This window comes from Emys orbicularis, chromosome 7 (genome assembly GCF_028017835.1).
Source record: "Emys orbicularis isolate rEmyOrb1 chromosome 7, rEmyOrb1.hap1, whole genome shotgun sequence".
Classification (NCBI taxonomy): domain Eukaryota; kingdom Metazoa; phylum Chordata; order Testudines; family Emydidae; genus Emys; species Emys orbicularis.
The window spans coordinates 22,607,592-22,621,146 of NC_088689.1; the positions used below are offsets into that span (position 1 = coordinate 22,607,592).

The following is a 13,555-nucleotide window of genomic DNA, read 5'->3' on the forward strand; positions in this document are numbered from 1 at the left end:
AGCATTTATAATTCAGTGATAACCATTTCCTCCAAGAGCTTTACACCTAGTGTATAATAGCTAAAACTGAGGATAAGTGTTTTCACTAGCTTAAAAAGAGAAGGACTAAGACCGAAAAGTCCAAATTAAGAGTAATGTGGGAAGGGACAGAGAACAAGCAAGGTCTAAGAGAGGAGAAGAAGTGGCATAATTTTAGTGTGGAATTTCCTGACTTTAGTAAATTTAAACATCAAAACCTTAATGAGCCACTGATATTGGATTTTTTCATTAAATATTATATTACTTTCATTCATGTGCCAAAATGGAACAGTGCAAATGTACAGTAGGATGAAGTACAGTAACTCCTCACTTAAAGTCGTCCCGGTTAACGTTGTTTTGTTGTTACGTTGCTGATCAATTAGGGAACATGCTCGTTTAAAGTTGCGCAATGCTCCCTTATAATGTTGTTTGGACCGGCAGCCCCCCTATCAGCTCGCTGCTCCCCTAAGTTCCCTGTGCAGGAGCTGCCTGCAGTTCAGCTGTTCCTCCCCGCACTGCCATGTGCTGCTCCTGCCCTCTGCCTTGGAACTGCTCCCCGAGATTTCTGCTTGCTGTGCAGGGGGGACGGAAGGAAGAAGGGGGCTAATGTCAGGGTGTCCCCCTCCCCCCTGCTCCTGCACCCCGCTTACCCCATCTTCCATAGAGCAGGGGGACACACCAGGGCTCAGGACGGAGGAAGCTTGCAGCAGCTGCAGTCTCAGCAAGCTGATCTAATTAACAAGGCAGTGTACTTAAAGGGGAAATGCGCATATCTCCCTCCATTCCTGCTGCCTTGTAGAATGAGAGAGTTAACCCTTGAGGTCTCAGCCAATTGCTAGTTCATCATTTAGCAGTAAGAGGAATATCCCACCCTCTGACTCCTCCACCTCAACCAAGCTTCACAATCATCATCACTGTGTACCAGTATTAAATTGTTTGTTTAAAACTTATATTTTGTGTGTGTGTGTATATATATATAACAGGGGTCGGCAACCTTTCAGAAGTGGTGTGCTGAGTCTTCATTTATTCACTCTAATTTAAGGTTTCGCGTGCCAGTAATACATTTTAATGTTTTTAGAAGGTCTCTTTCTATAAGTCTATAATATATAACTAAACTATTGTTGTATGTAAAGTAAATAAAGTTTTAAAAATGTTTAAGAAGCTTCATTTAAAATTAAATTAAAATGCAGAGCCCCCCGGACCGGTGGCCAGGACTGGGCAGTGTGAGTGCCACTGAAAATCAGCTCGCATGCTGCCTTCGGCATGCGTGCCATAGGTTGCCTACCCCTGATATATAATATAGTCTTTTGTTTGGTGAAAAAAATTTCCCTGGAACCTAACCCCCTCATTTACATTAATTCTTATGGGGAAATTGGATTCGCTTAACATCGTTTTGCTTAAAGTCGCATTTTTCAGGAACATAACTACAGCGTTAAGTGAGGAGTTACTGTATAAAAGGCCTGAGACAAATTAACTAACCATTATGAGTCACTGGAAAACTTCCGTACAGTGTAACTCAAATGAATAGTTCTCCACTTTTGTTTAGTCTTTTAAGTCACCCACAAAAAAGGCTGAGGTTGGGAAACTTGGGCAACATTCCCTTTGCTCCCATAATTGGCAACTCTGTAACACAATTTAATTAAATAATGGTTGTAGCCTCTCTCTGGTGTAACTAATCATTTAACTCTGACAGCTGCTAGAGACAACAATGGAAGCAGAATTCCATGCTTCATTGTTTGAGATGGGCAATTCTGACATTTTTACAGAATTGACAGCTGCACAACACTAAATACTACACCACATTTAGGTGTTGTTTCTTAAACTATACAGATTACTAAAAGTAAGATAATACATGTTATATTTTGTATTTAAACTCACACAAAGTCCTTATTTGTACTATACAATTAGTTAAAAACCTCTCACTTCTCCATCAGCATCATGATCACAGGGGTTTATCGAAGAAATTGCTCACATTGTACAATGCACAAGTTGCAAGTGGTAGTATCATTACTACAGCTTCCCCAATGTATTATTTTGTAATCTCAACCATTGTCCAAAGTCACTCAATAACCACTATTTCCCTTCCATTGTATTTTCCCCAGGAGCAGGAAATGTGGATGCAAGTGAAGAGGAGACACCTAATTGAGTGACTAATCTCATTCTCCAACTAAAGTACTGAGACTGGAACCCTTAATTCACTGTGCCGCTGAAACACCCATCTTGAATGAGAATATAACCTTTTAAGAACAGCTCTACCTTTGCATACAGGCCATCATGCTGTACAAAAATCTGCAAATTCAACATAAAGGAAAATATAACTTTCAGTTTAATGTATTGTTATTCTTTGAGTGCGGCCTACAGGATATCAGCACCTGGTTTTGACCATTTGTAATAAGATAATGAATATCAAATATGCATTATCTTGGCTGGCTCTCTGTTTTCTCACTAATTTTCTTTTCCTACAAATGCATTTTTTCCAATAATCAGTGCCAAATACAGCACCTTAAAAATATAGTTAGCTGAAAACTTCTACATCTTTCCTTCTTTTGGGGGGTGGGGTGGGGATGAAAGTAATTGTACCTTACAGCCTTTCAGTGTTCAGAATCCGATGCAAATAAAATAAATCCAAAATTACTCTTTTCCTTGCACATTTTTGTCACAGATTTTTCAAACAGGCTTGATTACTCCCACACTGCTTTTGCCTCTTCCTCATGAACATGGGTTTCTCCCACTCCTGCATAGTGTACACATTCTCAAAGGCCAAGACAGGATATGGCTCAGCTGGGATGTTCTCTTCCAAAGCAGAACAGCCAACAGTTGGGATTTTCTGCTGAATACCTTTTTGTTTTAAAGAATAAAAACTAGTCAATGCTGTGAGACATTTATTGATTTTACCATCACTGCATTGTATATTACTAGTTTTTACCAAGAACCATTCAAATTTTGGAAAACATCTGGGGAAGAATTATTACTATAGGCCAGTTATCTATATGAATATGAACCCCTCCATAACCTAGCTTCTATTTACTGGAGAGAATGCCTCCTATCCTATGCTCCGGCTCAGCAGTTATGATATAATGGGGTGAGCTGGCTTTTTGCATTTAATCCAGTGCCCACTGAAGTTAATGGAAAGAATTTAATTGACTTCAGTGAGTTTTGTGTCGGGGCCTTTGTATCTAAGTTCAGTCAAGAGTAGTTTTCTCAGTTCACAGTCCTCTCTGGCAGTCCTCTCTCCTGGAGGTCCTTGCTGGCTGCATTTACGACATGATGTTGAATAATAATAATTAATTTATTCAGTTCTTTTCATCTGTAGAGCTTTATAAAGGAGGTCAGTCCTTGTACCCCCATTTTACAGATGGGGAAACTGAGGCAAAATGAAGTTATATGACTGCTCAAGATTAGTCACCAACCCAGTGACAAAGATGGGAATAAAACCCAAATCTCCTGCATTCCAGACACATGCTCTATCTTCTAGGCCCCCGGTCCCTTGCTGATGTAAAGTCCATTGATTGCTGTAATCTTTACCCTTGGCCATTTTTAGGTTCCCTCCATTATTTTTCATTTTTCTATTTCTGTCTAGGCTACAGCAATCTTTTTTGTTCCAGAAATTTTATGTTAACTGGGAATTTTCCTGTTTGCTTGGTGGGGTAGCTGTTGGATTTGTCCTGGGTTCTGGACGGTGGTCTGTTTGGAGCTTTATTTTTTATTTTAGGCCCCTGTACTGGTATTACTGTGCAGAGCTAGGATGCCAGATAAAATACTGTATAATTTCAATGTTTTGTTCTCCATTTCCCAGCCAGCACTAATGCTCATTGATCCATGCCTTACAAATGCAATAAGTACATAACGTACAGAACATGGACCTGAGCAAATATGACAGGAGGAGCCATTAAAGGATTCTAGTGACATTGTATAACATGAGTGCTCAATTTTGGTGGAGTTCTTTAATCTGTCCTTTGAGATTGAAAATAGTTAATGGCCAGCTCCTGTGCCCAGTGAAGCCTGTGGGAATTTTGCCATTGACTTTAATGGAAACAGAATTGGACAATGAATTTGCCAGGTACTTTGAAAATAGAAAGGGGCACCTATTGTCTTTGCAGTGTCTTAAGATCTGTGTACAGTTACAGCAGCATGCAGAGTACAGACACTGCACGCCTTCCTAGCACAGGTATAAACACCAGTGTAGACAGTGAGGCACTGCTTAGGTGAGTAGAGTTGACATGCCAGAACCCTTAGGCTATATACCCTACATGGCTCTCTACATGCCCAAGCAGTGCCTCCCACACTTACTCTGCTAAAAATATCAGTGTAGTGTCTTGCTGCCTCCCTGCTGCCAAAATCTTTCTCCGCTGCAGTGAAAGGGTCCAGCAGCAGGGAAAGTCTATGGGCAGCAAAGTGGCAGCAGGGAAAGGCTCTGGAAGTTCCCCACTGCCCCAGCCTTTCACTGCATCAAGGAAAAGCTGTGGTGGGGGATGGAGGGAGGGGGCAGCAGGAAAAGGCTCCAGCAGTGGGCAATTGCCAGAGCCTTTCCTCATTGCCTATCCTGACAGAGCCTTTTACTCCCCTGTGTAGCTACCTGTATCCTACACGCTGCCACAAGTGTAGACAAGGTGTATGTGTTCATAAAAGGTGCCTAAATGACAGCATTAGAGACTGAAGTATCAAAAAGGGAGAGCTCATAGAACTGATGGGGATCCATCACGGATCTCCTGAGATCTACCAAAGGCTTGTGCTATCTGCACACAGGCCCTGTGACTCTTCATTTCTCCCCAGTCCTTCCAGCTAGTGGTGGGTCATGAAGTTGAAAGAAACCTGTGACGGAGCAAGGAGGAAACTGGAAGAAGCTGTGCTTGGTGGGAAGGAGTCTGCCTACCGAAAAGACTCCCCTCTTGAATAGCTGAGTGACAACAGAAGCAAAATTAGGAGCCCCTCATCACCATAGTACCAGAGCACCTTCCAGTATTGCATTAAATGACATGACTAGCATCTGTCACAGGGGGTACATTCTCTCTCTCATATCCTCACCTCCTCCTCCTATCTCTGTCCTCAAAGCCCCATCACACTTTCTCCATTTCATCTTCCTGCTCAGTAACCTCCATACTCCCACTCCTTCCTACAGTTAAGAAGTGGTTCCTTGGCCCCGTAGTTAACTCCTTCCCCTTCTCCTGCCCACAAGAGAAACAATCCCCTGCCCACATCCCCAAATAGCAGCAATTTGAGCCCCGTTAGCCTTCACTACTGCCTTGACAAGGCAAACAAGGCTCCAGAGGATTGATCCCTCCTCAGGATGGGCAGATCCCCCTCCTCTGTGGAGTGGGAGAGAACACAACGTGGAATTCTCTTTCCATCCCACTGAAAGGAAACTTAAAACATAAAATAACAAATGCAGTTATTAATTGCTGGTTAACTTGCCAAGAACCTCCTGAGGGGAAGTGTAATTAGAGGGAATAACTCCACTTATTTAATACATGACAAAGTGAAATGGTCTATTCCATTCCCCCTTCCTTTTTTTAAAAAACAAAACCAAATGCAAAGCCAGTAATATTTCATAAATCAACAGGCTTTTGGAAATCTTAAAATACAAACGGGATTTTTCTTTTCCAACCTGTCAGCAGAAGAGTGGGCCCTGCCAATATAAACCGTTGATGCATACTTGTCTGAGAAATTGTGATACTAAAGGAAAACTTGGCTAGGGCATCATTATCCGAAGCTATGATATATTATTCTGCTGCATTGCAAGTGGAGAGTTAAGTAAATCAATAAATCTGATACCCATGAATGCAATTAAACATTTGGTTTTAATGAAGCTCAAAGTTATTCTCCTTTCTAAATAAAAACAATAAAAAACCCTATTACCATTGGGAGAAGAATGTATATGTAATTTGCCTTAGTACATGAGAAATGTACTGAAATAGAAGACTTTCTCATCTGTGTATATTGTGTATTCATTTTGGGTGAAATTCACCCCTATACAGAGGCTCAATGCAAGGCCTATGTATCAGTGAAGTGCCCCTTAAGTCTAGGGAGTTAAGTATTGAGAAGATCTCATGCTGCCCCTCTGCTCAGAGGTGAATTTAACTAATTATGAATATTGTAGCTTCAGTAGTTCATGCTCATTGCCTATCCCCCATGCCCACACATCATCCTGGTTCTGGAAACTGCACTGCCATTAGTTAATGTCTCTCTGTATTTCCTCTGTGTAACTGTTCTCAAAGATTCATAACTCTGCAGACAAGCTCAGCTGGAAAGAGTCTTCTAAAATTGTTTCAGCTCCTTTTCAGTTATACTTGTAAGGGAAAATGTTCTGCCAGCCTCCATTTTATGAGCACTGTGAACCCTCAGGAGTGCAAGCCAATCAGGTAAGTGTGCAGACAATTACACAGTGTGTATGTGCAATTGCCCATGTGGGTGCACAAATGTGGAGTTCGCTCAAGTTTTGGATGAGCATGAAATGAAGGCCGTCTGAAAGGAATAAGAAACGTAGCCTTTATTGTGTTGATATGTACCAATTTTCCAAATGTGGAGTCCAATCTACATTATATTGACTTCAATGAGAATTTTGCCTGAGTAAGTAGTCCAAGATTTGACCTACATTGCCTTAAGAGCATTACTTCCTTCCCCTTTGTAACAGTATGGCCTACTGGATATAGCACAGAACTGGGACTCAAGAGACCATAGTTCTATTCCAGGTTCTACCACCAGCCTGCTGGATGACCCTAGGTAATTCACTTCATCTCTCTGTGCCTCACTGAAGTAATGAAATTTCCCTCCTTTGTACAGAGCTGTAAGTTCTACTGATGAAAAGCACAATATAGGAGCTTATTATTACATACATCAGAACTTAAAGGTCTGACTCAAATCAACAACAGAGAGAAATTCAAAGCGACCACTAAAACAATGGCTGTGTTGTTTTCAGGTACTACAGCATAATAAGGGAGTTCTCATTTAGATACACCCCATATTCACATGAACCTGCTTTATGCTAGCAAAATGTCCTTCATCAATCTGAAAATCTATTCCATAGTACAGTATCATGTCCAGAGACTACCGTAACACGTAGTTAGGCAGGTTAATCCTTTCACATTGCAAATCAGATTTATCCAGTGTCACTGCTTATTGGTCTGAAATCCTGGTGCCCAGAATTCAAGGATGGAGTTACACAGAGTGATAATAGAATTTAATGTCCTGTACTTGGGAGTCAAGGTACAGTAACTGTGCTATCAGAGAAAGTGTTATGAGTGAGCTTTACCACTAGAATGGCAAGACAGACCAGGGAAGATAGCTAAGGAACTAGAGGAAGAAAAGAGAGGGCAGTTAATATCAATGCCATTTTAGTGTTTTATTTTGTAGCACTATATAATAAATAATATAGGGAAACAGTAAAGAGACACTGAAGTCAAACTTGGCCCCAGATTTGGGGTTGATAAGGAGGGTCTTTTAAATACCGTAGGACCTACAGAAATGATTTTACTTTCTATTTGTTGTTGTGCAGTGACTAAAAATTTCATGTATGTATGACTCTGTTGTGCTTATTATTTAGCAAATATGCTGCACCTGGGCACATGGGGTAAGATTTTCAAAGTACGTAAGAAACATAGGAGCAAAAGTTCCACTGACTCTCAACGAGACATGCTCCTACATCACTGAGGCACTTTTTAAAATCCCACCTAGGGTCTGCTGATCAGTGAGATCTCAACATGGCTTCCTCTAGTGTATGCACATGTACCTGCATATGCACTTTTCTAGCACTTGCACCTGTGCATTCAGGTAAAGGGGTTTGTGCATGCAAATCTTCTTCAGATGAATAGGTTTTGTGTGTGTATATTCTATACCCTGCATGCAAAAGGGTTAGCAGATATATATTACTACTTTAAGGTTGTACAAGCACATGTGGAGGCTGAAAATCATGCCCAGAAGACTCACGTATTTGCTACTAAACTGGAGGGCCCCTTTTCCTGGGAAAGAAAGAAGAGTACTTTCCATAGGATGGCAAAATGACCTTGCCTCATCCAAACCATCACCTCCCAAGTAGTCTGAAAAATCTAATTGGTTTTCTTTTCCGGATGGAAGTGCTGGAAGCACTGATTATCCATCATTCCTATTTCATGCATTCAATATATACAGCCTCTCTCCTGCCACTCACCTCCTCCTCCACCAAAGAAGTTAAGCAGCATGCAGACAATGGCATGATTACACTCTCCTATAACCTGCATTTTAGGTAGCTATCAGTGTCAATCTAACTCTCTTTATGCCATTGTAGTCCTAAGTGAAGCAAGACATTCTAATGTTATGTCTGAGAGAAAGTATTATAGTGGGAATATGAAAGTGTGTGTGTAGAAGAAAACTGAGTCTTCTTTCTATCTCTATGTGATTCAGTTATCTCTACATCAAACCCCACTCCACCTGCATGAGCGACATGTGCTTTTCAAATTTTCAGATTTCACTCTATTCCTTATGCAACACAGGATAGGCAATCAAATGCCATATATAAGCTAATAATTTGTTTTAAATGCTTAGCCACGTGGCTGCATTGTATATATAAGCTTCACAGCTTTCTAAAATGTGTAACCTTCTCTTTTGGGTCAGTTTCATGCCTTTTAATGCATTATCTTGGTCTATGGGAAAGGCACGTGTCTTTCTCCTGTATAGATGGAAAGGTGTCCAAGATGGACTGCTAGTTTCAGCTGGCAAGATGACGGCATCCTGAAATTTAAATGAAATAATTATAATAATTTGTGCTTCCTTTCATCAAGGGATTTGTGACTCAAAATGAATTATTATTTACATTTTACAGATGGAAAAACTGAGGCACAGAAGTGACTCGTCCGAATTCACGCAACTGTGTGGCAGAGCCAGAAACAGAATCTAGGAGCACTAGGCAAGGCTTCCCTCTTTAGCCCATGACTGCATCACAATACTTTCGTGTGAAACTCCGTGTGGAGCTAGGATTCCTGGGACTAGATCAGATCAAAACAGAGCCCTGGAGGGAAAAGCAACATAAACGAGGAAACTGCAGCACGTTAGCTTTGTAATGTTATACATTAGACATTAATTTCTACAATACTCAGGCACGATGGAATGTGTTAAGGACCAAGTGGTTGCTTTAGCTCTGAATTTCCTGCACTATTTTAAACTATTTTTTGTGCATACTAGTAAAACATTCATACTAATAATATGCATTTTAATGTTTCTGACAAAAGAGATTATTAAACATGTTTTTGTGAGAGAGGTATTATGTGAACGGTGGGACCAAACCTGCGAGGTACTCCACGCCCTTAGGACTTCACAGCAGGCCTTTAGCATTTTGCATCATCCGGCCTTTTATTCCTAACTTATCTTAATGAGGGGAAGTAGATGGTTCAGGGAACTGATATTGCAATATGTAGCCTTTCAACTGTATGTTTCTGTTCAAGCTCAGATACTGACAAAGTAATTATTATCTGTTACCAGGCTGTGAAATGAGTTTTGGGGTCTAACTCAACAGGTGTTCCTATCACAAAACTGCTATCACTCATGGGCACTCGTATGCCCAGTCCCAACAGAGAATGCAGCGGTTAAATGGATATTGAGATATATCCTCAACCTAGATGTTCTTCCCTCATGCTAAGGTTGAACCACATTAGCAGAGAAATAGGAAAGCCTGCCCTGGCAAAGAAGATGCTACACCAATAAGGGGCCCAGTTTATCACCAACCTGCCCTGTATGCAGTTACTTGCACCAGTGCAATTTGAGTGAAAAATGTTTCTATTTTACTGGATAAGGCTTTACATCCACTTTGCACTAGTATAAATGACTGCGTAAGGAGCTGGGTAACAATGACTGGATCCAAAGAGAGGACTAGGCTTGTCATTCAGCTGTGAGCACAAAATTCACCAAAAGTGAAAGAGAGAATGAATCAGAGAAAAGAGAGAAACCACATTTAACATGCAGTCGAACTGTTCTTCCTGTTAGCTTTTTTCTTTGTAAATAGCTCTGGGGTGCAGGACTAACACTATCTTTTATTTTTCGCACAAACGGCAAATTTTTCCTAGCTGCGGTAGACCACCTAGCACTGCTTTCACTGTAATCATGCAATTCTTTAAAATATTTAAGGGGCACTAAATTATTTTTTATCTGCCATGAGAATGGCTTATATTTGACTAATGCTGTCTAAAATACCACAAACATAATAGGTTAACTAGAATAAAATTTAGTGGAGATGCCAGATAGATGGAAAAGCACCCGTAAAAATGTTTTCTTGCTGGTAGACAACAGTGGACTCCTACTAACTATGGCCAAGGTTGCCCTTTTAATAAGGATAAGAATTTTGGTAACAAATTGCTTATTCACTCTATGTTTTCTTCCTCCTCTGCTCCTATTATCTCCAAGGCTATAATATAAAAGCCTTGAAAATACCACCACCATTTGGAATGCAAAACAGAGGAGGGAAAGGCTCAAATAGTCATGCTGTTTGTAGATAAATTAAACAAACTCAGAAAAGTCTGAGACAGCTGGAAATTTGACAGGAAAACTGGTTTTCCAGGGAGAACACAAGAGCCAATTTACAGTTAATTACTGTGATTTGGAACTGCTCTGTGAGTAAATACCATTCTGTGATTGACCAACTAGGAAGGGTAATTGGTTCCTGAACTATGTCTATGGTGTATTTGAAAACTACCATCAGTCAGTGCCTTTCTGAAAGTTGCCTGAGAAATTATTAAATTGGTTAATTTAATTTTTTTCTTGACATTGTGTCTCTCTCTCACTCTTTTTTTTTTTTTTTGGTGTGTGTTAACATTAACATCTAAACTACTTGCTACGTGTCATATCTTTCACCACCACAATTTATTGAGCTTCATAGTCACATTAGGAAGCAAATTCTCAGAACTACTGGGCTGTTGGAAGCTGTAGGAGTTAGCAGCTGCACAGTAGTTCTGTCATTGCTAGTGTTTACCATTGCTCACTACCACGGGGGGACATGTTTGAGGACTCCACAGCTAAACAAGGACTGGAAGGCAACCAGGTTCTGTCACAGTCTGATAGATATGCCAACCAGTGCACTATCAGAATAAAATATAGCATCACCTGGGCACAACTGCCATGCGAAAACGGGAATCATATAGACTCCCCAAAATTCTGCTAGCCTGTTGATGTCCCCCTTGAGCAGCTGCAGGGAATATGCATTCCTCATTAATAAAGAATTAAGGGCAGGAATATAATCAATGCCAGTCACCATGCATTTATGGAAAATAGTTTTTGTCAAACAAACCTGACTTTGTTATTTGAGGACATTACAAGTTTGGTTGATAGAAGTAACTGTGTAGATGTAGTATCATACGTTTGTAAGGTTTTTGACTTAGTACTGCATAACATTCTGATTAAAAACGTAGCACTGTACAATATTGATAAAGCACACATTAAATGGATTAAGAACTGACTAACTGACAGATCTCAAAACATAGCTGTCAATGGGGAACCCACTCTCTACACTGGATTCCCAGAAAATTTTGAATCAAGTTCAAGGTCTAGGTCCTTATCTTCAAAGCACTCCATGGTCTGGGCCCAGGATATCTAACAAAATCATCTAAAGCTCTGGGACAAAGGTCCCCCATCCCCCGGAACAAAGGACCATCACAAACCTCACCACTTTCTGCTCCAAGCGCAAGTCTGCACTAGAGTCGCAGACTTGGGAATCCCAGCAACTATGGACAAACTGAAATTCTTGTCAGTTTCCCCTTACAAGTATGTCAATTCAATCAGCAGCTTCTGGTCCAGGGAGCATATTTTGTTGAGGAAACACCATGTGGCTGTGTTTCTGAAATGAAGTTTTTTCAGGTTTTCTAGGAACAAGAAATTTCAAAAAAATTGGTTTCAATCCAAATTGGACCAAAACCAAATTTCAAAAAGTCAACATTTCTCATAAACTGGAAATCCCGAATTTCAGCCAGCTCTATGGATGAGACTGATACTGGAATACTGTGTATAGTTCTGGTGTCTGTATTTTTAGAAGGATGTTTGAAAATTGAAGAAAGGGCTGAAAAAATTATTCATGGGCTAGAGAAAATGCCTTACAGTGAGAGACTTAAAGAACTCAACCAGTTTACCTTATAAAAAAAAAAAAGAGTGAAAAGTGACTTGATTAGTGCATAAGTGCTTCATGGGGAGAAAATACTGGGTTTAAAATGGATTTTTAATTTAGTGGAGAAAGGTATAATAAGAAAGAAAAGTTATTTACTTTTTACAGTAACTAGAGTTCTTCAACATGTGTGGTCCCTATCTGTATTCCACTTTGGGTGTGCCTCACCTCTACGCGCCTGAGTCCAGAAGTTTTTTGCTAGCAGTGTCGGTTGGTCTGTTCCTACACCCTCCTCCTCCTCATGTGCCGAACCAAGGGTATAAAGGGCGGTGTGGACCAACTGCCTCTTCAATTCCTTCTCTACCATGAACCATGCATCAAGGATCAGAAGCAAAGGGGAAGGAGGGCAGATAGTGGAATACAGATAGGGACCACACATCTCAAAGAACTCCAGTTACCATACACTATAAGCAACCCTTCTTTCTCCTTCAAGTGATGGTCCCTATGTGTTTTCCACTGTGGGTGACTGACAAGCAGTATTAACTGAGGAAGAAGATGCAAGAATCTTTGTGGTACCAATGACTGGAGTACTGCTGTGCTGAAAGATGCATCAGCTGGAGAAGCTTGCACCAGAGTGTAATGTCTATTGCAGGTATGGACAGAACCCCATGTTGCTGCCTTATAGTTTTCAATGAGAGGAACATCCCAAAGGCTACTGATGGGGTCTTGGCCCTAGTAGAGTGGGCTCTCAGACCTTAGGGAGGAGGGATGTTTGTTAACTCATAACATGCAGCCTGAAATTCATTTGTAAAGTCTCCATTTTCCATGTCCCTCTCATCTAGATGGGTGCCCCATCCTAACAAGGAGATGTCTGTGATCAGGGCCGGTGCAAGGAAGTTTCGTGCCCTAGGCGAAACTTCCACCTTGCGCCACCCCCCCCACCCAGCTAACCCCGCCCCCTGCAGCAGCTAACCATGCCCCCCCCCCCGTGGCAGCTAACCATGCCCTCCCCCCCGCGGCAGCTAACCCCGTCCACCGTGGCAGCTAACCCAGCCCGCCACCCGGGGAGCCCGCCCCCCCCCCCCCGCCCGGGGAGCCTCCCCCCCCAGCAGCTACCCCCCCTCTGCAGCTAACCCCGCCTGGGGAGCCCCCCTCCATGGCAGCTAACCCCGCCCGCCACCAACTCCGCCTGGGGAGCCCCCCCCCCGCCCCTGCGGCAGCTAACCCCGCCCAGGGAGCCCGCCCCAGCTCACCTCCGCTCCGCCTCCTCCGCTGAGCATGCCAGCGCCGCTCTAATTCTCCTCCCCCAGGCTTGCGGCGCCGATTGGAGGAGAATTAGAGCGGGGGCTGTGTGCAAACTCCAAGGTCCCTCCAAATGTGATCTGGAGGAAAATTCCTTACCCCAAATCTAGAGAGTAGTATGACCCTGAGCAAGACACACCAATCAAGCGTCTAGAGCAGTGGTTCCCAAACTTGTTCCAC

General features: G+C 41.9%; 1 protein-coding gene across 1 annotated transcript in view; it reads right to left on the reverse strand.

The window, feature by feature from the left end:
- ADAM12 (ADAM metallopeptidase domain 12) overlaps positions 1–13,555 on the reverse strand; it is a 298,168-nt gene that overhangs the window by 106,139 nt on the left and 178,474 nt on the right. The gene's annotated exons all lie outside the window — the stretch shown is intronic.